A 26,009-nucleotide genomic window follows, 5' to 3' on the forward strand; every position below is an offset into this window, starting at 1 on the left:
ATAGGTATGCTGCCCATATTATGAAGTGGCATAATCTTTTCTTTTTATATCATTATTTATTAAAATGACATTATAATTTGTGCCTCCTTTCCTATAAAAACCTGACTTGTTAACCCAGTAGGTAAATATAATTACATTATAATTTCAAATAAAATATGACATTTCATTCATTTTTTGGACAATTACCCCCTTAGACACGGGCCATATTATAAAGCGTTACCCTTTTTTCTGTGGGAACTACAAGAATTCTGTTGGCACTGCAGAAAATCTGAGCAGGAAAACTGCATGCAGCACTATATGCAGCCTTCTTGTTCATACTGACATACTGAGTCATCAGAAGAATATCAGTATTCAAGTAAACCATTTTATACTCATTTTGGTTAGGCAATCAGTGGCACAAATGCACACTACTTTTTTCTTTTTTTATTAGGACACTCCTCTCTGTGTAGTGACTCTTGTTCATTTCCATGGATTTCCACTTCCACACCTCACACCCCTAGTAAGAAATGTGATAAACTGTATCCCAAAGCAGTTTTAAGGTGGCCCTAAGTCAGGGGTGCCCAATCCCAGTCCTCGAGATCTACTATCCTGCAGCTTTTAGATGCATCCCTACTCCAACACAGCTGAATCAAATGGTGTGATTACCTCTTCAGCATGCCATCAAGTTTGGCAAAGGCTTGATAACAAGCCATTCAGTTGATTCAGGTGTGTCAGAAGAAGGATGCGTCTAAAAGCTGCAGGACGGTAGCTCTCAAGGGCTGGGATTGGGCACCCCTGCCCTAAGTAAATAAAACATTATTATTGAATGTCTGTGATGCTTAAACAAACACGTTTTGTACCATTTACTGCACTTCCTTCCTTATAATACTTAAATTGCTCAATTTCTAATTTCAGCTTTTACCTTTTATTTTCTAACCCTTTCTTTTTGTTGTCATGGTCCAAGGTTCTTCCATAGACGGCCCTTGTATTGCATGCTCCAACATGAATAAATAGAATTCAACAAATGGTGACATTATTTACAACAGAAGCTACTGAACTATAATAACCCATTTTCAAACCTGCGTCTCCTGCAGCCTATTTTTACTACACTAGACAGAGAAGGCTTGTTATATGCAACACTGAAATGTTCATTAAGCAACAGCGATGATTGGAAAAAACACTTCAATTATGTTGACAGCTGGCAGGGTTCAATTAGAATTGTTCATTCTTTATATGGCTCACTTTAAAAGACGAATATTGCCCAGCCTAAAATTGGATTAACAGAAGAGAATGGACAGATAGAAAATGCAAAACCAAGCCACAGGCTGATGCAAGTGAAAGATGTTTTCCTCAACCTTTCAAATAAGATAGATAGATAGATAGATAGATAGATAGATAGATAGATAGATAGATAGATAGATAGATAGATAGATAGATAGATAGATAGATAGATAGATAGATAGATAGACAGACTTCAATGGGTCACTTACCTTATTATCACAGATGTGTAGCTCCCATGTCAAGTTGCAAGTGAACCAAAATGCTTGTGTCTGCTCATACTAGAACTCAGGGAAACGTCCGACATGCCAACACAGACACAAACACACATTATACTAAAGTTAATGAATTACTTCTTCAGGCTGACCGGCTTCATTGCATCAGCAGTTGCATACAGTCCCCGTCCATTAAGAACATGCAGGATTGTTGATACTGACCTGGTGATATGACTATCTACTTAATTGTTTTTTCTTATGAAATTCAGAAGCACGCCATGCTGTCAACCCAATAAATAAATAGACTGCTACAATATATTTATACTTGCCAGAGTAAGTCTTTGATTACATACTTCTTTGCCTGCTTCCTGTGGAGGGGTCATCTGAAATTCTCTTTTGCCCACACCTCTGTCATTCTCAATGAGGAAGCCCCCAATTCATTATACTGAGATCAGCAGCAGGCTTTTGGATCCTACAGTGTGTCTGATTCTGTACCTGCCCGCCATTTCAAGTGCACCATCAGCTGCAAAGCTAATAAGCTTCAAGCTTAACATTTCTCTAAGGTGCTGCATAACAATTGCTCCAGTGCATGACTGTAATTCAGCAATTTGAAACAAGAAGTTGCAAATCTCACCTTCATGATGAAGGCGATCAGGAATTTGAAAATATTTTTGTAAATTATGACAATCTGCTCCTCTGAATTTTGTTTTAAGCTGATGGTAAATGTAGTGTTGAAACAGCCTTGTTGGTGCTTAGTGGCTAAAGTAGATATGGAGGGGAACAAGATCAGAGGAAAAACATGACCTTGTTTTTAAAAACAGATCTGCTGGTGTGACGTTTATAATAGCTACAATGAAGTTTTTCTTTTCTTTGTCCCTGTAGGTGAAAGATCCAAAAAGCAACCAGTTATGTAACACTTTATGCAACACATTCTGAATCTACACAGTTGTACAGTAATGAGCTTTGTAGCTGCCTTCAACATTATTATAAGATTATCAAACAGTTATCAGGCACAGCAGCAAAGGCGTATCGTCTGAGGGGGAAACTGGGGCAACTGGGGGACGGATCAAGGATGGAGTTTGACTGCATGTTTATGTTTTATCTTGTGGATCAAAAGCTAACCTGGTTTTATGCAGTATACAATTTTTGTATAAACTGAATTTCAGCTGAAAATATTTACTCAGTCACTTTACAATCCACTGATAAAAATGAACGGCATTTCTAAAAAGTTCTGATGGTGGAGTTGATGCTGGGACCTTGCTTTGTGTCATCTTTGTGTCATCGTCCTTTTTATCTACCTCGGGAATTTACATCGGTCATTGTAAGTGCCGTTTATATTCCACCACAAGCGGACACGGTCACCGCCTTATGCGAGCTGCATGAGGCACTCACACAGCACCAGACACAACACCGGGACGCTGCGCTTATTGTGACGGGGGACTTTAATAGCGCCAACCTCAAACGCGCAGCGCCGAACTTTTATCAACACATCACCTGCCCCACCAGGGGTGAAAGGACACTGGACCACTGCTACACTACGGTCAAGGACGGCTACAAGGCACAATCCCGCCCCCCGTTTGGCAAATCTGATCACGCCGCCATCTTCCTCATGCCAAAATACAAACAAAGGCTGAAACAGGAAGTTCCGGTTCAGAGGAAGGTCGCGCGCTGGACGGATCAATCGGTGGCCGCGTTACAGGACGCACTCGATGACGCAGACTGGGGCATGTTCAGAAACAGCTCCGACGATGACGTCAACGTGTTTACGGAAGCGGTTGTGGGATTCATCGGGAAACTAGCGGATGATACCGTGGAGACAAAGACTATCACAACGTTTCCCAACCAGAAGCCGTGGGTGGATAAAACCATCCGCGACGCTCTGAGATCCCGCACCGCTGCCTACAACACGGGACTCATGACGGGGGACATGGACCCGTACAAAGCCGCGTCATATAACGTGCGGAGGGCGGTGAAAGAGGCGAAGCAGCGCTACGGGAGGAAACTAGAGTCACAACTCCAACAGAGTGACTCTAGGAGCCTGTGGCGGGGACTAAGGACAATAACGGACTATAAAGTACCAACAACCGGTATGACGAACGCGGCCGTGACTTTGGCAGACGAGCTGAACACTTTCTATGCTCGCTTCGAGGCTGCAGCTAAGGTCTCCAACAATGCTAGTGTTAGCGGCGCTAACGGCTGCAGACAGGAAGATACTGCCAGCACCGGAAACGTGCTCGTCATCTCCGAGCATGAAGTAAGGAGAGCCTTCAAGAGAGTGAACACCAGGAAAGCAGCAGGACCAGACGGCATCCCAGGTCGTATCCTAAGAGACTGCGCATACCAGCTAGCTCCTGTGTTCACTGAGATATTCAACATCTCTTTATCTCAGTCGGTGATCCCCACATGCTTCAAAGAGTCCATCATTGTTCCTGTCCCGAAGAAACCCCACCCTGCTTCTCTCAATGACTATCGCCCTGTAGCCCTCACCTCAGTAGTGATGAAGTGCTTTGAACGCCTGGTCAGAGACTTCATCATTTCTTCACTACCAGACACACTGGACCCACTACAGTTTGCTTACCGTCCAAATCGTTCCACAGACGATGCCATCTCTCATCTCCTCCACACATCACTCACTCACTTGGACACTAGAAGGGGGAATTATGTTAAAATGCTCTTCATAGACTACAGCTCTGCATTTAATACCATAATTCCCTCCACACTCACCACCAAGCTGGAGCATCTGGGACTCAGCTCATCTATGTGTCAGTGGATCTCCAACTTCCTAACTGGCAGACCACAGGCAGTAAGGATGGGCGGACATGTCTCAGCCTCCACCACTCTCAGCACTGGAGCCCCCCAGGGGTGTGTTCTGAGCCCCCTGCTGTACTCTTTGTACACATATGACTGTGTGGCCACTACCAGCTCCACCACCATCATCAAGTTTGCTGACGACACCGTCGTGGTGGGCCTGATCTCTGATAACAACGAGACGGCCTACCTGAAGGAGATTAGGAATCTGGAGAACTGGTGCCAGAGGAACAACCTCCTTCTAAACGTCAGTAAGACAAAGGAGCTGATAGTGGACTTCAGCACTAAGCAGGAGAGGAACTACCAGACCCCCGTCATCAACGAGTGCCCAGTGGAGAGAGTGGACAGCTTCAAATACCTCGGAGTTCACATCACGCAGGACCTGTCATGGTCCTGTCACATCAACACCGTGGTGAAAAAGGCCCGACAGCGTCTCTACCACCTCAGACGCTTGAGAGACTTCCAACTGCCCTCCAAGGTGCTCAGGAACTTTTACTCGTGCACCATAGAGAGCATCCTGGCGGGAAACATCTTAACCTGGTTCGGGAACAGCACCATGCAGGACAGACGAGCTCTACAGAGGGTTGTGCGGTCAGCTGAGCGCACCATCCGCTCCGAGCTCCCTGACCTGCACTCAATCTACAGCAGGCGGTGCTGGACCAAGGCCAGGAAGATCGTGAAGGACCTCAGCCATCCCAACAACAGACTGTTCTCTCTGTTGAGGTCAGGAAAGAGATTCCGCTCCATGAAGACCAACACAGAGAGACTGAGGAGGAGCTTCTCTCAATCACACCACCACACAGTACTGACCCATACATATGGTTCTTACACACACACTGGACTTTCTGGACTTTGTTTTTGCACAACACTGGTCACTATATTCTTCATTTCCAGTTAATACTTGTACAGCTGCTGTTATTGTGTATATATTTATTTATATTTAGATTTCTTCATACATTCTTATATAGTTCTATATTGTGTATTTTGTTGTACAGTTATTTTATTTTCAACTTTAATTTATATATTTTATCTTATTCTTCCCAGTTAAATTTACCCTTCATTCTAATTTGTGTTGTACAGTTATTTCATTTTTAACCTTAATTTATATTTTATTCCTTCCTAATTAAATTTACCCTTTTTAATTTTTCATATTTATTTCCTATCTTATTCATAGCCTTTCCTTTTTTGTTTTATTTAGGTCACGAGCAGTTGTCCAAGCATTTCACTACATATCGTACTGTGTATGACTGTGTACGTGACAAATAAAATTTGAATTTGAATTTGAATTTTGATCTACACAAAATTCCCAACGCCTGCTGACATCAGCTATGCAACAATTGTTGTTCTGTGAGAGACTTATAGAGTAGTTAACTTGTGCAGTCTTGTCTCAGTTAGTACAAATGTACCTTTTATTGGTATTACCTAGGCCTCCACAGGTCAACTGCAACTGGTGCAAAATCCCACTCCAATCTTAGCTTCCCTTCACTGGCTTATGAATTCAGTTTAAAATCCTTTGTTTTGCTTCTCCGTCTTTTAAAGTCCGTGTTTCATCTGTGCGATCTGTTGCACTCTCTCGGGTCAGCAGAGCAGATTCTTTTACTCGTTCCAAAGAAGCAACACAAACTCAGAGGTTATGGCGCTGTCACAGAGACGGCTCCAAAATTGCCATGGCACGCCAGCCAGACTCCTTGACATTTTTTATCTTATTTAAAAACCCGCTCTTACTATCCGGCCTTCAACCCAGTCCAAGACTTTGGCAGTGATTTTAAATGACTTTTTATGCACTCCTTTATTGTTGAGCTCTTTAGTGTCCTTTTATCCTTGGTGTAATTGTGTAGCACTTTGGTCAGTCCTGTTGTTGTTTTTAAAAGTGCTTTATGAATGAAGTGGTATAGTCTCTGTTCAGCAAGCAAAGCAAATAAAAACGGTGCTCAGAAGACGGAGGGAGACAAAGACAGGTTACAAGTAGGGATGGGTATTGTTTAGGTTTTATCCGATACCGGTGCCAAACTGGTACTTTTGAAACGGTGCCGGTGCTTAAATGGCCTGCATTTGTATAGCGCTTTTCTAGTCCCTAAGGACCCCAAAGCGCTTCACACTGCATTCAGTCATTCACACACACATTCACACACTGGCGATGGCAAGCTACATTGTAGCCACAGCTGCCCTGGGGCGCACTGACAGAGGCGAGGCTGCCGGACACTGGCGCCACCGGGCTCGAAACGGTGCTTAAAGAATGGAAAACACAAACTTGTCCTAAAAACTCTAATTTTTTGCTGTTTTTTATTTTATTTTATTTTATAAAAAGATAACAAAGTTAGCCTTTTCTGCAGCTATAGGGCATATATGGTATCACTCTTGGCTGGAAGCAGTGCTTAAACAATGGAAAAAAACACAAACCTTGTCCAAACACCTCTCATGTTTAGCCGTTTTCCACTTTTCTTTGGTCATTTTAGCCTTTTTTGCCAGGATGAAGGGAGTATCTGCCATCAAACAAGGAGACAGCCGCATGTAACTACGACGGTGTTTGCTAGTTCACCTTACGTGCATTAATTTAATAACGTGGTTAGCCTACTCAACATAAATTACACACGAACAACATTAAGCTACTCACGCAGAGAAGAACGGCTGCTGCTGCCATCATCATCCTCATCATTTCTGCTACACTGACAGGGCTACGGGCCAGGACTCTACTCTTCGGGTTCTTGGGGGATGTTGCTAACTTCGGGTCTGATAACAGGCACCACACCCGCACTCGGTGTGAGGTCTCGCAGCAAGCTATCGAATACGGTGCATTTCTCGGCTCTTAAAAAAAATGCTATGCGTCGCCAGGTGTTTCATCAGATCTGAGGTGTTACCTCCTTTGCACAGTATCAGCTTAAAGCACTTGTTGCAGGCTGCTGAGTTTGCATCTTTTGCTGTGAAGTACAGCCAGACTTTTGACCGCTTGGGCATTTTTAATCTGTAGCTCTGCTCTAAAAGAACGTACGTACCTGGGCCCGCCTACTATCCTTAGAAAGGTAAAATGATTGGCTAGAATCCAAAGTGTATGACATCTCAGGAAAGAAAAAGCACCGAAATAAAGCACCGAAATGTGCGCTGCTTTTTGTTCTGGTTACTACCGTTTATGTCAGAACCCCATCCCTAGTTACAAGGAGGAAATGTATGAGTGTGCTTGTTTTACAGTAAGCCATTCAGCCAGACTGTGAGGACCTGCGGTGAGTGGGCCTCTCTTTTGTTACATGGATACAGGCAGAACACTTGTCTTTGTGTTACTTTAGCAAGGCTGAATAAGTTTTGTAGTTTGAAGTAGACAGTGTGTGTTTAGGGTAAAGGTGTCTGTTACCCTGAACTCTGACTGCTGCTGTTGATGTGTGTGTGTGTGTGTAAAAAACAGAGAGAGAGAGCAGTTTGTGAGAGAGCAATTGTGCAGTTTTCTGGTGGGGGAATACAAACTGTCCTAAATTATTTAGCCCTCTCTGCATAAGCCAAAAGCTATTTACGTTTTTGACTGGCTTCTCCATGGCAACTTAATATGTAGTGCTGACAGATGATGATAGCAATGGCAGGTTTTTAACTGCTACTGTCTAATCAGCAGTTTTCTAATGCAGAGTGAGATTACATCATGTATGAATCATGTACTGATGTTTCTGTCTTGAGTTTGGAGACTTAAAGATTGCAGAACTGAAAAGAATTCAGATCACATCACATACACTCAGGCTCATCACCATTAACGTCAGATCCTATAAATGTGTCGTTTGCAGAAGACGATTTCTAACTTTTTAGTGATCACACAGAATTTAAAACTCTATGTGAGCTCCTCTGTGATGGTCCCGCTTTTCAGCAGTTGACAGATGCTCTCCTTCAGCAGTGCTACAATCTTTTCAGATCTTCTGTGATCCACCGATAGCCTTTGCAGAAAATATTGACTCACTGTTGAGCGAAGTCTCTCTCAGATGGAGAGACAACCAGGTACAGACTGTACTGTAACTGAGGCGTGATGCAAGGATGCTGTGGATGACTGGAGAATGATTCTGAAACATTTATGAATGAACAGTTGTATCCTACATTCACTGCAATTTGAATAAGACCATATTTAGTTTTTATGTATGAAGACAAAGCAGACAGCAGAAAACAAAGATGAAAACCAGCCTAAACAGATTTCAAAGTGGTCAACACAAAATTCTACTTTAGAAACACGAACAGGTAGGAAAGATGGCTGCTGGGCCTGGGTCAGCACATACTCATCTTTATCATCATTATGGGTTCTTGGCTAGTTCTGTGTTAGCACATTATCTGTGCAAATGCAGATGCTTCTGCTCATATAATAATATTATAATAATATAACATTGTTAGAATATTATGACAAATAGTAACTGTGATGTAATTACTGAATTTACTACCATAACAGGTTACATTACTGAGATAATTTGTAATGCTTCACAAAGGATCATGCCATGTTCAGACAATCCCTGGTAAATAAATAAAGCTCTTAGTGATGAAGAATCTGTTAAAGTGAGCTGTGACAGCTGCAGGGCTTCATGGTCGACCAAATGTTGGCAGAAGATCCTTAAGTAATAGGAAATACCATGTGTTTCTGATGGGCAGAGTGGATTTGGCAGACAGTGGGGATGCTCAAATATTTTTTTTCCCCACACATGCTTTCATAATTATTATATAGACAAGGAAAATGAATCTCTGCCCAAAAATTCCTAAATCTTAAATTGTAGTAGGTTGTAAGAAGTTTGTTTAAGAAATGGTAGGAGGCATGTTTTCACAGACATGAAAGGTTAAAGATTCTATTTTGACCTTTAAAAGCATAAAACCATGAATACATGAATAGTGATTTTTCTTGGGTAACTGCTCCTCTGGAGAATGCATGAGGCTGTTCTCGTGTAGCCTGATTGTCTTCACCTGTGAATTCCATTCTGTCTTTCATATTTAAAGGTTTTTACTGAGGCTGTGATAGTTAAATTTCCCCTTAGACAGCAACAAGATATTGAATATTTTAGGATCCTGTGCTCTGTCCAGGAAAAGTTCTGAAAGTGGGTCATCCATTGATTTTCTTCTATTTATTCAGTTGAGGGTCACGGGGGTGTTGGAGCCTATCCCAGCTGCCAGATGGCAAGAGGTAGGGTACACCCTAGGTAGGTCGCCAGTTTGTCATAGGGCTAACACAGAGACACAGACGGCCATTTACAGTCACATTCACACCTACAGTATGGACAGGTTAGAATAATAATAATAATACATTTTATTTATAGGCGCCTTTCAGACCCTCAAGGTCACAGTAACACGTAAACAATACCATAAAAAACATTAGAAAAATGTATATATAGCAAACATGGTAGATAAAATTTAGACAGAAACAGTCATAAAAGTATAAAAGCAAATATAAACACTGAGCAAGGTAAAAATGGCCTAAGACAGATCGGGTGTATGCAATTCTAAACAGATGGGTTTTGAGTAGTGATTTAAAAGTGGTGAGACAGTGTGTGGTCCGTAGAGCAAGTGGAAGTGCATCCAAAGTCTCAGGGCAGAACAACTAAAGGCTCTGAGTGCCATGGTAGTCAGGCGAGCAGGTGGAACTGACAGAAGGGAACCTGAAGAAGAGCGGAGTGTACGAAGGGGTGAGTATGTATGGAGAAGATCGGATAGATATGGAGGAGCAAGGTTATGAAGTGCTTTGAAAGTGAGAAGCAGGATCTTGAAATTGACCCGGAGGTGAACCAGGAGCTGTTTAAGAACAGGTGTTATATGTTCAGTGGATCTAGTTCTGGAAATAATACGAGTAGCTGTATTTTGAACCAACTGCAGTTTATGGAGGGATTTATGAGGTAAACCATAGAGAAGAGAATTACAGTAATCCAGACAAGATGTGACAAGAGCATTGATAAGTATGGCGGTACTGTGTGGTGTGAGTGAGGGACGAAGACGGTTAATATTATGGAGATGAAAGTAGGAAGACCGAATGATATTATTTATATGTGCTGTGAAGAACAGTGCTATCAAGGATGACACCAAGACTCTTAACCTGAGGGGAGGGTGTGACAACAGAGTTATCAATGTATAACGAAAGACTGGTTGGAACTGTAGTCAGTTTTGATCTGGTGCCTATTAAGATTAATTCTGTTTTATTGCCATTAAGTTTAAGAAAGTTGTGTGTAAACCAGACCTTGATGTCACTTAAACAGTCAGAAATGGATGTGGGTGGGAGAGTAGCTGTGGGTTTGGAGGATAGGTAGAGGTGGGTGTCATCTGCATAGCAGTGAAACTGGATGTTATGCTTCCTAAAAATATTACCTAGGGGTAGGAGATAGATGATAAAAAGTAAAGGACCCAGGACAGAGCCTTGGGGTACACCAGAATTAACTGGAGTAGATACTGATCTGTGAGGGAGTAATTGACCCCTCACCAATTAACCCAAGTCCACTAAGTGCAAGCCTTTGGACTGTAGAAGGAAGTACCTGAAAAAAACCCATATAAACATGGGGAGAACATGGAGTCTCCACACAAAACATAGGCCAGATGGTAGATTCAAAATCCCAACCTTCTTGCTGTAAGTAAAGCTCTGCCATTACGGGTGATTTAAGTCTCATTCTCTTGGGATGGGGAATCAAGTATATATCTTCTTGCCAAACAAAGGAAAATAATAGGTCTTGTGTCATTTACTACAAAATAATAATCAAACTATTTCAGTAAGGAGATATTTGTTTAAAAAGGAGGAGAATTCATTGGAAAATCTTGGGCATCCAGTATTATACATTTTTGGCTCTTATACTTCCTGAAGAAACATCACAGATCGGACCAGGAAATGAAGGTAGGCGATAGTGACTAATCACCCAGGAGTGTAGATGCTGGTGGTGGAACAGGAAAAGCAGATAGTTGGAGGAGATCTCCTGGACAGTCCAAAAAAGCCGGATATAGAGAGGACGAGCGACCTATGATTGTTAGGATGCCTGGGTCATTGACCCAGAGGTTTGAGTTTATTATATTATTTATCATTTCTAGTCTTTGGTTTCTTTGTCTGTGTTCTGTCTTATGGTTTATGTCTCGGTTTCCTCTGTTGCAGTGCCAATGTGTGAGTCTGTGTCTTTAGTTCAGTCTGTATTGTTTCCTGTTTTATTTTGAAGGTCCATGTCTGATGTCAATGTGTCTGGTTTTGCTTCCCCTGTTTCGTTAGGCCTGATTTGCTCCAGCTGTGTTTCCCTCCTGTTACTCATTCCCTGATTGCTCCCTCTGTGTATTTAAGCCCTGTGTTTTAGTTTGTTGGTGTTGCAGTCTATTCTTATCTTGCTGTGTGTTCTGTCTGCGTAAGGTTATTTTGTATTCTCAGTTTTGTTACCCCTTTGAGTTCAGCATTAAAGCTGTTTTGAGTTCACGTTCCGTCTCCGAGTGTCTGCACATTGTGTCCTCCTACTAATACTCCTGCCTGCACACAGCCTTCACATAACAATGATAGGCTTTCCTGGCAAACTGACACACTGAATTTTTAGATCAGGGACTAAAATGAGATTAGACATGAGATTTCCCTTAAGAGACCTGAGTATAAACTTCATACTTCTACATAAAAATTCACAGCAACTAATTTTAAGATACAACAATCAACAAAGTAAAACATAAATTAGCATACCTGTGATGGAGCTTGTTGCTAGAAGTTACGTCTGTCTCTGTTCATTGGTCTTCTGCTAAATGGCCCCGCTCCAAAAGGTTGCCAAGATTTCTGTACAGCTGTCTTAAGCGTGAGCCAAGAGGCTGACGATTCCTAGGATCCTTTAAGACCAACGTGACAGAGACCTGGGAGATAATTATATAAGGAATATTGTAAGTGACAGCTCTTTGCCAAAAATAGGAATTTCAGGTTTGGAAAAAAGTGCTTCAAGTGAAGGGAGCACATCTGCTTGCAGTTAGCTGATGCAATGCAATGATGGGTGTCAAGAAATTGGCGCCACATATATTTTGGGTTTCTACTTCTTATATTAAGGATCCAGCTACTTATCTTTCAGTTGTTTAAGGAGGTTTTTTTCTATTTATCATGTTTAAATAATCAGTTGAACAGACGAAGATATTCCAGATATACTTAATTATAGACAGAGAAGGAAACCAAAGTAACTTGCAGCTCTGTGCAAAGATCTTGACCCACCGCTCGATTCTTTGTATCGTACTTCAGGAAGCAGAGTTTCTTATAATTTCTGAGTTCTCCAGGTTTTATGAAGGTCTTGTGAAGGTTTTCTTTGTTCATTGACTGTGTTTTCGCTCACTTTCAAGCCAGTTCTGAACTACTTTCAAATACTTTATTTAAAAGTTTAACATCTACAGTTTTGAAAAATACATTTTCACCTGCAGTCAAAATTGACAGATTTGTTTGTCCTGTCTGTAGTACTGGTAGAACAGCTCTGCAAAGGTCCTGATCTTGGCTTCCTCTCACAAAACCCTAATCTCCGTCTGAAGGCATCAAATGCTGTCCCCGTCTGTCAGATGCCATTTGTGGCTGCTTTCCCTCCAACGTACAAATGTGGAGTTTAGAGCACTTCAAAGGAGGAGCTTTATCTCTTGCAGAAAAGGACACGTTGTGTTTATCTCTGCCAAACCAGTGCCAACAGAAGGGGACTATTTGATCTTTTCGTCTTATTTATAAAGTTCTAGTCTTCTACAAATTCTTCCAGGGTGTTTTTTATATTGGTAAATGAGTGGTTTAAGCTAACAGTAAGCTAATAATATTACATTATCATCAATATCATTAGAAGGAAGTGAATATAATTTATTGATCTACAGAATTCAGTTAAGGAATTTGGCAATTAGACTCCGATTGGCCATCACAGCAGAAAGAAATCCATAATCCATAATTAGGTCTGAACCCCCTGGAATCTAGACGTTGGTGGTGGAGATGAAGAGTAAGGCTTGAGTGGGGCCTGAGGCAATGTTCCCTCTAATTTTTCATGTGTCTGAGCGAACACACAAACTCCCTGAGCGATCCCTTGGACCACTGTGAGCAACAGCAGACGTGTGCACTGTGATCACGCCAGCATCGAATCCATCCAAGTTACATGGTTTATTAAAATAATCAAATTACAGCATTTACATTTATGTTAACTACTTTTAATTAACTGCTTTAGCCCACTTACAATGAAAATTTAAATAACTCTTGTTCATGACCTGTGTAGTATGTTAACACTATTGGAAGTAAAATCATAACTTGAACTCCAATTTTGAAAACACAACTTTCTTTTTTAATAAAGCTCTGACTTGTATTATGAGTCTGAGTCTGTGGTCTGGGAGAGAGTCTGTAACTCTCTGTCTGCAAAATACAGTATATAATGACCAATGTTGGGCAATTCATTGTATAGGTACTTCTTCAAAACAGTTACTGAGTGTGTTTACCTAAAAATGCAGCCAAGGCGTTTTTTTAAACAAACATTTCAAACTATTTACAGAACAATCAGCTGTTCTGCATCAAATTTGATGCCACACAAATTATTTGTGCCACTCCAAAAAATAATTTCTGTTCACTATGAGATAAAGGAGAACATCACAAGCCTGATACCTGCAGGCCTGACAGCAGGAGATGTATCACTGCTGTAACACCTGTAACATTCAGCAGTCGCCTCATTGTTCTGACACACACAACAAAACTATTGACTACACTACACACTGACTACACAAGATTTGCGCTCAACGTCGCAAATCTCTCACATCTCAAAACACCGCCGTCACTCCTAAAACTTCCCCCTTCCTAAACAACTAAATGCCATGTTTTGATTGGTTGACATGGTACATTTTTCGACCAATAGGAAAGGGTGGGTTTTTTTTGGTTTTGCTCACAGGTGGAGAGTGCTTTCGAGCGTTTTCCTTATAAAACGCTGTTTTTACCGTTTCTTCCCGCAGTAAATATAAACAACGATAGTATTCAGGAAGAAAACCAAACATTGCATATATATTTATTATAACTCTGGTTTTACGTGGCCTATCAACACAATTTAAAAACTGGTATAAAGTCCACACTTTTTCTGTCAATTGTTCCGTCTGTCCTGCTCACATCTCCAATGGTTGTACACGTTATCATTAACGCGGCTCCACTCCGCATCAGCCACGCCGCTTTGCTAGCTAAAACACTGGTGTCGGGACATAAGGACGCTGTCATAGCCTGTCAGCGACGTTGATTAGCTGCGTATATACGAATGTGAATCGCATCAATGGTTGGACTATGGAATAAGGTGGCATCGTTGTAATCGCATATGGGAGCAGCCAGTCACTTACTGACTAACACTGCAAAACAGAATTGCTAAAGTATTACTTTTAATTTCAATTCAGGTTAGATTTTTTTTCTGTGCGCAACGCAGATTCTCTGTGCGCAGAGACCGTGCCAGCAGTGCGCAATTGCACACGCGCGCAGCTTAGAGGGAACATTGGCCTGAGGTCAGTTGTGCAAAGGCGTGTGCAAGAGTCAATGACAGATGGGGTAGGTGGGGTGGAAGCTGATTGGCCTGATGAAGGTGGGCAGAAAAATGATTGGACTAGACCAGTGATATCGCAATGAGCTTGACAGCGTGGGAAAGAGGAAGCGATGTAAAGCTTAGATTACCCACCCAACACGTGGGACAAAAGCATGACACAGATTGACCTTACTGAACTTACGCATGAGCTTCAAAACACATAAGCTAATGTAACGGTTTGCTTCTCTGAAAAATATATACATAAATAACAAAGCTACCATGTTTGTGATGATGGGATCCTGAGCTGATGCCCTACTTACATAGGTTACATGGCTTGGAGACCCTTACAATAGCTTAAAATTAGAATTCTAATAAAAACACAAACTGCAATCCTTTTTCTACTTTTATTTATGGGCAATTAATGTTGTTGCCTCAGTAAATATAGAAACACATGCAAGCCTTGCTGCATATGCCTAACACATTTCTGCTGGGAAGATGTTTTAATGTTGGTGCATAGGCATCTCAGTTAAAGTGTAAGAGAGCAGAAACTAAGGCAGCTTTGTGACCTACATTTCTACATACATTTGGCTTATTTATTAATTTTAATTGAGGAAATATTTTTAGTATGTTAATAAAGAAATGATTTCCACATATATCTGAAGCTAATGTGTGCTACCAGGCTCTAAACCTGCTGTGATTCATTCCCTTTGAGAACCAATGAGATGCTAATCACAGCACATTTGAAAACACTATAATTTAAATGGTGACATTCAGCACTGAATATCAATATGACAGCCTCATACACGCTTACACACACACACACAGTGGTGTTCCCCTCCATGCATGGATTCCAGAAATAGCCTTGTCACTTCCTGAAGTTATGTCTCATTCAGTATATTGAAGATTATAAGGGATCAGCTGCTCTAACGTTATCCTTTTAACAACTTATTGCCCCTTAAATGTCTCTCTCTTTCTTAAATAATCCTGCTGGGACCTCCATCTTTTAGCTTTCAAGTATTAAACAATGAAATGTGTCACAATTTAAGGATATGTAACAAATATTACAGTAAATGAAGCAATGATAAAGCTGTATACCTCTAGGATGTGCAAACTGGAGCTGCACATTGCATGATCCCTGAATGTTAGTGCAGTTTTGATGCAAAATTTTGCCAACAAATTGCAAAAAGTATGATGCAATGAAGGTTGGGTTTTGCTTTCAAATAAGATTTTTGTTTAATATTATTCTTGCATGGGCAATGAAAACAAACTAATCTTTTCTAAATATGAATCTTCATATTAGCATAAAATGTCAGTCGACAGGAAACGGTGTTGGGCTTGAAAGGTCAGACGTACTGCAATTTAAACAAGTTCAATTCGATTTTTTAAATAACACAAAATCCAAACAAGTCGCCTCAAGGTATTTTATGTTGTAAGGTAAAGACCCAAAAAATAATAACAGAGAAAACCTCAAACCCTAATCACACGATCCCTATAAGCAAACACTTGGTAACAGTGGGAAGGAAAAACTCTCTTTCAATAGGAAGAAACCGCAGGCTCAGGGAGGAGCAGCCATCTGTTTTGCTCCACCCCCAAAACACCTGTTGTGCTTTGATTTTGGTTTTTTTTTTCTGTTTTATTCAACACCCATAGGGTTTTGTGTGCTTTTGCGGCATCTTTCTCTCTGCTGGTGTTTTCTTAAGTTACAGTGCGGTGGACCTTTTGGGGCCACTACGGGAACCACCATTTCCTTAGTCAGAAACCACAGCAGAATTAGGGAGCCTAACTGTATCCAAGTCAAAACATAACTTTCAAAGACAAAGAATAAAGAACATTAACTTCAAGCTTTTCAGTGTTTGTCAAGTTAGTCTGAAAACAGTAGTGATGTTAAAGCAAACAAAAAGCCTCACTACAATGTACTTTTTAGTACTACAGTATTGTCAAGATATGAGGACAATTAACTAAAAATCATTTTCTGTTGTCAAATCTGAAAGAAATGCAGAATTCTATCACAGTACTGGAAACTTTAAACCTTATTTTCCTTCCCTATGCATTTGACTTTGAGATTTAGACTAGTTTTTATTGCATGCAAGTGACATAAGACTATGTACTATCTAGTATAGACGTACATACTGGCATATTGTCAGAAACCTGGAAACACTCCAATGCAAAAATAATTTTATGATCAGTAAAATTGCTGTTTCAGGTTGTCAATCTATTGATAAAATCAGCTCTAATAAGAAAGGATTATTTGAAATTAAAAAAAAAACCATAATTTATCAATGCAGAGTTCGAGTGATAAGAACATTAGGGCACTGACATTCAGACTCGAGTGAAGCGGCACAGCAGAGTGCTGCTTCCAATGAAGGTTGTAAATAGGGCAGCACCCCAGAGTCTAGATGCTGGTGGTGGCAGTGGAGCAGATATGAGATGCAAACTTTGGCTCTCTGAACATCCAGAATGATACGGAGTTCAGGGTGAAGGCTGCACAAATGATGGTCTGAAAAGCAGAATGACAGAATAAAACTCAGTTTCCAAGAATATAATTGGATGGGAGTAATAACAACAGAACTGAGGATGGGGAAAGTTTGACAGCCTGGGAACGATAAAGTCACGAAAAGCAGGAATAACCCAGGAATGTGAACACATTAAAACAACATTAAAAATACATAAATGCATGTAAAAAAAATAGGAATAAGACATAAACATAAAAGCAAATAGTAAAATCACAGATTTTAGGGTGAATCAGCCACTGAATTTATACATCATCAGGGTATGACGCTGTTCCTGGCTCTGAGCCTATGTAGCCTCCCAGGGCATAAAGTCAATTTCCTGGGTAAGTAGAGTCCCTCGTGATTCAGGAGGCTTTTTTCTCTACATGCACTGATGTCAGTGCTGCTGATGGTGGGTAGGCTGCTTCCCACAATTCTCTGAGTCCAAACTGAGAATTGTGGGTCGTAGCAGAGGGTCTGTAAGTAGATAAACTGGAGAGCAAACAATACATCGGAGAAATATGGTGGTGGGAATAGTCAAGCCTGGCAACGTAAACCAAACAAATTACTTCTTGATCAAAGAGAAGTAGCACTCAGTTCTTCAGAGTCATGCTACACCAGAGACGTTACAGACAGATGTGCCATTCAAAGAATGCCCAGTAGAAATCTGTGCCGCTAACATGATGGGGGGAGGGGAGTGTGTAAGCATATTTTTGTGCACTTTCTATCTAAATCTAAAAAAAGCCTAAAAATGTTAAACATTTTCCCTGAAACACACCCCTTTTATTCTCTTTTTTTCTTTCCTGTTGTCATGAAGTAATAAACTTCTCAACATGGCATTGATCTGGATTGAAAATCTACAGAGGATTCACACTTGTTGCGCTAAACAGATGACATAACGCTCGCTACAAGAGCTGTTGGCCTGAAGGGTCTGACTCAGGCTTTCCAGAGGAAGTAGGGAGGGCTTTAGTCCAATGGGAACATCGGAGAGACATTTCTAATTCCAGAAGAGAGCTCTCATGGATGACGAAGGAGATGAGCTGACCCAGCTGGAGCTTCATATGCAGTCCCTGCTGAATGCCGCCTTCATTACAAAGATGTAGCACATGCTAATTTCAAAGAGAAAAAGTTGGCGTTTGTGACGTCTTTCTGCTTTGAAGTTCAACTCTGTTTTTTTTTTCTCAGATGAAGACACACTGAGTGCTATATTAACATTTAAAGTATGAGATGAGCTGTTTAGCTTGGTGTCATGGAGCAAAGATAGATGTTACTGAAAAAAAGCAAGCAATCTTTCTCTCTGTGCCATCTATCTCTGTTGTTATTACCAGTATGCACTCACAGAGAAATTCAAACCCACGGCACATGATGCCCCTGCAGACGATATGCTCCGACGCATCTCATCCAATTCCCTTCATTCCACTTGTGGTGATAGAGCAGGCTAAGAAGGTCGTGTGGGATGCTGCATAGTTCGAGTGTGGACTGTTCCAGTACACCGACCCCAGTCTGTCCTCTGTCCACTGCCAAGCGCTCCTACCGAATACCAAAAAAATCTTTGATAGAGTGTATGCACGCAACTTCGATGAAATAAACAGAAAGAAGATGACGGTTCTCTGCGTATGTGTTTATGTGTACGTATGTGTGTTTGGGGATTATCTGGGGTGTTGCAGAGAAAGGACTGGTGCCTGTTGGGGAAAGGGATTATGGTTCAGTTAGAAAGAGATGAGTCGAAATGTGGAGTGCAAACACGTTAATTAAATTTGCACATTTGAGTTGTTTGCCAAACAGAATGTCCCAGAAGATTTTTTTTTTTTGGTGTGTTTCTTTTATTTGTTAAAGTATTATTGATTGAATACTAGAACAAAGTGTGCAAGTTCATGGAGAAAAACACAGACAAATTAACCAAATTCTAAAGTCATTTGCAAATTTTTGCCTCTTTACAACTGCTGAGCCAATGCTGAGACAGTATTTTCACACCTAAGAATTCCATTCCCCCATTTGTTAACTGTGCATTATAGCTTAATAACTGCATCTGTTCTTGTTATTAAGCAGACAGACTGCTGTGTTGTTTGTACTAGTAACTGACTGCTGCATCTGTTGTGGAAAGATAAAGTACACTAGCAATAACTCACAATGTCAGCTGGATGCTGCTCTTGATGTTTATAGACTGGCTGAAGGAAGTGGATATTCAATTTATTGGTTAAAAATTGTTATAATTAAGTAAATGACAAGAATGATTGGCTCATTGTATGCTAGTTAAGATATAATTAAGCCTAACGGTGGTTAAGAATTTTCCAATTTTCTACATAAATGACCTCAAAGTCACCTGCTTTTTACACAAGTCTTTAAAGTAGATACAGGGAACCCTGTTAAGTTAATAAGACACCAATACTGCATTTGGGTATTGAGGAAGGAGATCTGGCATTAGTTATTGTTTTGATTTCAGTATCCCCAGTTACCCATTTGTGTTCGTTAGTCCTGTACATCTACTTGGAGGACTTTTTCTTTCTACAGAACAGCTTCAGCTGTGAGATGTTGGTTATGAAGGGATACCTTTGGTCATTTCACAATACTTCTATTGGATTATAGGCTACGTCCACACGTACACGGGTATTTTTGAAAACTGAGATTTTTCGTTTTCATTTTAAAAAATAATCCCGTCCACATGTAAACACAGAAATGAAGGAAAACGCTGCTATGAACATGCCAAAGCAACAGGTGGCGATATATTCCTAACTGTGTAGAAATGTTGACCAATCAGAAGTCTAGAAGCCTCGGTGGGAAATAGTAAACAAGGATGGGGCATAGAAGCAGAACCGAGTCGTATGTGTGGAGGGACAGTAACTGTGTGTGTATATGTAAGCATTTAAACTCTGCAGAGAGTAAAATTAACAGTAACAGTATTGTAGCTTGAAGACGAACACACCCGAAACTCTGGCTGATTGGGACCCACGCCCAGTTTCACACCTTGGCTCAGGCGATTAGAGGATCATCAGGGGGTCCTTTTGTCCCTCTGTGGAGGGTTACTCCCACTAGGTTTATATCTGGGACTCTCCACCATTTGACCTTAGAACTGAAGAAGCTTCTCGGATGAGAGGTGAAACGTCTTCAAGCAACTTAAAGAAGTCCAGACGCTTTTCTTTGCAAGCTCCTTTGACTAACAGTATTGTAGGAATTCAATTCAATTGTGGGGCGATCGTGGCTCAAGAGTTGGGAGTTCGCCTTGTAATCGGAAGGTTGCCGGTTTGAGCCCCGGCTTGGACAGTCTCGGTCGTTGTGTCCTTGGGCAAGACACTTCACCCGTTGCCTACTGGTGGTGGTCAGAGGGCCCGGTGGCGCCAGTGTCCGGCAGCCTCGCCTCTGTCAGTGCGCCCCAGGGTGGCTGTGGCTACAATGTAGCTTGCCATCACCAGTGTGTGAATGTGTGCGTGAATGGGTGGATGACTGGATATGTAAAGCGCTTTGGGGTCCTTAGGGACTAGTAAAGCGCTATATAAATACAGGCCATTTACCATTTACCATTTCACCGAAACAATAACGTGGCGCACAGTGTGACGTCAAAAAAGCCGCACACCTTTGACGCTGCGTTTTCTCAGTTTTTCTCGTCCACACGTAAATGCAAAAACTGAGTTTTCAAAAATACCTGGCCGGAGTTTTTAAAAATCTCAGTTTTCAGTGACCGAAAACGCCGTTTACGTGTGGATGAAAGGTGCAAACGCATAGAAACATCTGCGTTTTCAAAAGTACCCAGGTACGTGTGGACGTAGCCATAGTCATTCAAAAACACTGAATCCATGCCAGAGGTGGAAATGAGTTTCCATCAAAGGGTGGTTGGGCTCTCCCTTAGAGATAGGGTGTGAAGCTCAGTTGTTTGCGAGCTGCTTCTCCACAGTGAAAGGAGCCACTTGAGATGTTTTGTGCATGCCTTAGCAGGAGGTCTTCTGGGGAAGACATAGAACTCTCTAGTGTGGCTTGGGAACAACTCAGTGTAAACCCCAGATGAACTTTAAGACGTGGCTGGGGTAAGTTTCTCTGCATAGACACAACTCGGGTAAAAAGCCTTTAATTTCCTCTGTTTATACACAATCGCACTAATTTTACAAATGATTTTGTAACATTTACCATTCAGTATTTGATTATTTTAATGGATAAACTATATCTCATTGTCTTAATTCAATTCTCTTGATTTAATATTGACTTGAAAATCTGATTGTAAGATGGACCCAACACTCCCACAATGTTTGTGTTCACAGTTCAGATTTGTTGCCAACTTTCACATGTACAGCTACACAATGCTCAGAATTGATCTCTGCACACCCTCGCACTGGACTCTCCTTTCACTGTAAAAAGTAGAGACTGTGATTTGTCCAATCTGTCTCTGAAGGTTCTCAGTCATCCAGGTCATCGTAGTCTAAGGAGCTTGGAAAGAAAAGAGTCTGGACTTCTTTAAGTTGCTTGAAGACATTTCACCTCTCATCCAAGAAACTTTTTCAGTTCTAAGGTCGAATGGTGGAGAGTCCCAGATTTAAGCCCCGTGGGAGTGTCCCCCGAGAGGGACAACGGATCCCCTAATGATTCTCTACCTAATCAGCTCGTGTGATTAGGTAGAGGATCTCTGTTCAAAGATGGTCGTTCACAGTGAACATAAATGGCTTCTTTCACTTCTCTTTCAAACCATATGTCTTCTCTGTCCAAAATGTGAACATTGGCATCCTCGAAAGAGTCCCTTAGATGCAGATGGACAGCTGAGTCTTGTCCCGTGGAGGTGGCTCTTCTATGTTGTGCCATGCACTTGTGAAGTGGCTGTTTGGTCTCTGCAATGTAGAGGTCTGGGCATTCCTCGATTTGTCCAATCGCCAGCACCTGTGGCCTCACCTGCCTCCCGGGCAAGTGTTGCTGCCCATCAATCTGGGAAGGGTTGTAAGGCCATTTCATGTTCATCATTTAAAAATGGGAGGAATCTATTCATAAGTGGACAAAATTCTAGACAGCTGCCAGTCATTTCCAGGAGTCCCAGCAAATTCACCCGTTCAGTTCAGGCTGCGAAATTGCGAAACATAAATACCTAGAATCAGAGTACTCTAGAGTTAAATTTAAGGACATCTGTCTAAACAACAATGATGAACAATGATCACAGGCAGAGCAGCAAATCTAGAACAGAATAAGAAAAAAAAGGCAAAAAAATTAAGGTATTGCCATGGGCCAAAGTCCAGATCTCAGTCCACATTAAATACTGTGGTGCGACCTTAAAAGGTCTGTGCATAAAAAATGGCTGAAAAATCAACAAACTGATGTAACACTGTGAAGAAGAGCGGGCCTAAATTTCTCCATATTGATGTGAGAGACTTTTATATAAGCTACTGAATCTGCACACAGTCCTGTGAAAACTTTTTAAATTATTTTTTAACAACTATAAGCTACATATTATGTTGATGATACAAAGCTCATCTTCTGACAGTCGGAGTCATATACGAAACCTGGGTCAGCTGTGTGAGCTGCTGAATAAAAAGGTGCTGCTTAGGTGAGTTAGACTTCTATCGTTCTATCGTTTGGCAGCAGCACGCAATATCTAGGGTCGGAGAGTCAAGTGTGTCGCCATGGTAACATTTTTCATTGATTAGAAAAGAGATTTCCATTGGTCGAGGACTCAGTGTGTGTGTGTGTGTGTGTGCATGTTGAAACAAAAGACTCCCTATATTATACAGTTTTACCGTAATTGATATAAACAAGTATGTCAGAGAAATAAATCAATATGGCCACGATATATGTGTCAATGCAAAGCTAAAGCCAGAGAAGATGCAGCCAAGGACTATATGTAAAAGATGGGTTTATCATTTGGGTCTAACATGCAAAGTCGCCTTCTGTATTTTCAAAAAGGATTGTATAGACTTCTGTAAGAAAATTGCCCTTTGGTTACCTTGCCGTACTTCTCACTACCTCTATCAGTCAACATGTTCCCAACATGTTTATGGTCTGACTCTCTCGTCTGAGTCATTATTTAATACAGCACATTTTCTTGGTGTAAAATATAGTCCCAATTAGGCTTACACAGATAAAGGAGAGTATGCTTTATTGTGTGATCGACAGCAAACGAGTGGTACTGCATGCCAGTATTAACTCCCTGAAGCAGGAGCCAGAGGAGTTTAATTATCTATCACTGTCGAGTTCATTTGAACTTCCCCCTGTTTATTCCCAGTGGTTGAATCTAAGCGGAGAATCTCAGACCTAGTGAAATATGTTCCACAGGGATTTTGGAGAGTGGTTATTTAAAATCCTTCTCACTTGATTTAATTCTAATAAATCCAGAGTGTGTCTCTGTGGGCCAACAGTCTGAACCATGTAACTGTTGCAAGAGGTTAAAATATGTTGTAATCCGATTGTCTTTATTCACCATGATCTCTTTTTCTCTCTCTTTAACACCAAGTTAAACTAAGCAGAACATACTAAACTTTAGGTTATAGATGTTATAGAAACAACATGAACTGGTGAACTAAAATGAGCCTTCATTCAACAACAAATATGTCTGAAACTCTGTTATCCAGCTGAGAAGTTCACTGGACCAGAATCAATTTTGGGAGTTTCAGAGCAAAAACTGATTCATAAATATCTGTGATCTCTTCTTCCATGCTTCACTGCATCTGCTCCCAGGTATATCTATTTTTTTCTTGGTGAACTTTCCTGGTGCACCTTTGCATATTTTAAATATAAGCATCTTTTCCTTATATTGAATCTGCAATATAAGAAACTGCCACCCATCCTATATTGCCACGAAGTGACTACAACGACAAATATTTTCAAATGTTAAAAAACTAATACATATATAAAAATACAATATTTTTGTCATCGTAAATGAAGTGCTAGTGAGTGATTTTTGGAAACCGACTATGATTAAACAGTGGCGACCCGTGCTGGTGTATATGACAGCATTGCTCTACTCCATTTCAGCATAACTACTCTAGTACCATCGTCTGTCTTTCCCTTAAGCTTGTTTACACAGGTGAGTGGTAGGACAGAAGATCTCACTAGCTTGCCAGCACTTTGTGTTCTTATTGGTCAACATCACAGAAATGACAGAACCACTGTGGAAGATCAAAAATAACGTATTTCTGTCAGAATGTTGCAGACACAAGCCAGTGCACTCCTAGTGCCTGTCCCAAGTCCAGATAAATAGGAAGGATAGTTGTGTCAGGAAAGGTATCGGGCATAAAACCTTGGCTAAATCAAACATACAGGTTATAAATGAGTTCCATCCCAAACTGGTCAGGGCCCATTGTTAACAACGACTGCCCTCGGTTGGGTGGTGACAGTCAGGTACATTTTGTGGGCAGGAGACCGTAAAGAAGAGAATCAACGCTAGGAGCATTTGAACTTACCATGGTGTAGATGGGAAGAACAATGGGGTTCTTCTCATCTACACAAAGAGTAGAAGTAGTGGAAAGAATGAGAACAAAGAGTATATTTATAGTGTTGTAGAGTAGAAGAGAAGTTCAGACAGTTTGAAGGTTGAAATCAAAGGAGTGATGTTGAATGTTGTCAGTGCATATGCCCCACAGGGTGGATGTCAGGAGGAATGAAGCATTCTGGAATAAGCTGGATGAAGTAGTAAAGTGTTCCCAGAGGGGAGAGACTGTGATTGGAGAAGACATGTAGGGGAACAGGGGGGATGAGGTGATGTTGAGGTAGACATGGTGTTAAAGAGAGAATTGTAGAAGAGCAGATGGTGGTGGATTTTACATAGGATTTAAGAGTGGACTACATTTTAAGCAGAAGGTGCGAACTCAAAGAGAGCAACGATTGCAAGGTGGTGTCATAGCAGAATGTCACTAATCTGCACTGGAAAGTAATCTGTAGGGTGACTTTGGAAATCAAGAAGAAGAAATGAGTGAAAGCAGAGGTCATGATTAAAGGGTGGAAACTCAAAAAGGGAGAATGCTGCACAGAGATGAGGGAAGAGTTAAAACTGGCTCTGGGTAGTAGTGAAGAGTTGTCAGAATACCGGGAAATTACAGCTGGTGTGGTGAGGGAACGTGCCATGAAGGTGTTTCCTCTGGACAAAACAAAGAGGACAAGGAGAACTGGTAGCTGTATGAGAAAGTGCTTGAATGTATTCAAAGGAAGAGGTTAGCAAAGAAAAAGTGGGATTGCAGGGAGATTAAGAAAGTAGACAGGAGTACTGGGAGGCTAGGAGTAGAGCTTAGCAATGAAGGCTAGAGAGAGGTGAAAAATGTAAAAGGAAAGGCTTATAGTGAGTTTTATTTGAGGTGTGTGTATGTGTTAGTTGATGAGCCACACCATGAATATATGGGAAAGAGTTGTTTAAGCTAGTTTAAGAAGAGAGACCACAAGAAGCAAAACGACATCATGCCAAGAAAAAGCACTACAGATGCAATGCTTACTTTAGTGCACCTATGTTTGGCTATGCTGTCATGGCTAGCCAACTACCTTTTGTTTTAATGACAAAGTATCAGCATGCTATTTGGCTTCTTTAATAAATCTGAATTCTGACAAGTTACAGAAACATACAATGTTGAAAATGCCGGTTGCGGTACATTAGCTAATGGTACGTTAGCTAATGTAGCCTAGCTAACTGTAGGTTTTTCAGAGACATGACCATGTGACATTAACATGTCAGCCATTTTGGACATGTAATAATCTTGAAACATGCACCTGACTGGACAGCAGGATATAGGCCTTGTGTGAGAAAAAAAGAAATGATAATTTATTTTTAAAGTATGTATTAGTGATTGGAAGCAATCGCTACTACTTACAATAACTAGCAGTAGAACATGGCTCTGACTTCCGCTCATTGC

This window comes from Mchenga conophoros, linkage group LG8 (genome assembly GCF_057382185.1).
Source record: "Mchenga conophoros isolate Kocher_MC1m ecotype Shallow Benthic linkage group LG8, M_conophoros_male_GT1.1, whole genome shotgun sequence".
Taxonomy (NCBI): Eukaryota; Metazoa; Chordata; class Actinopteri; order Cichliformes; family Cichlidae; genus Mchenga; species Mchenga conophoros.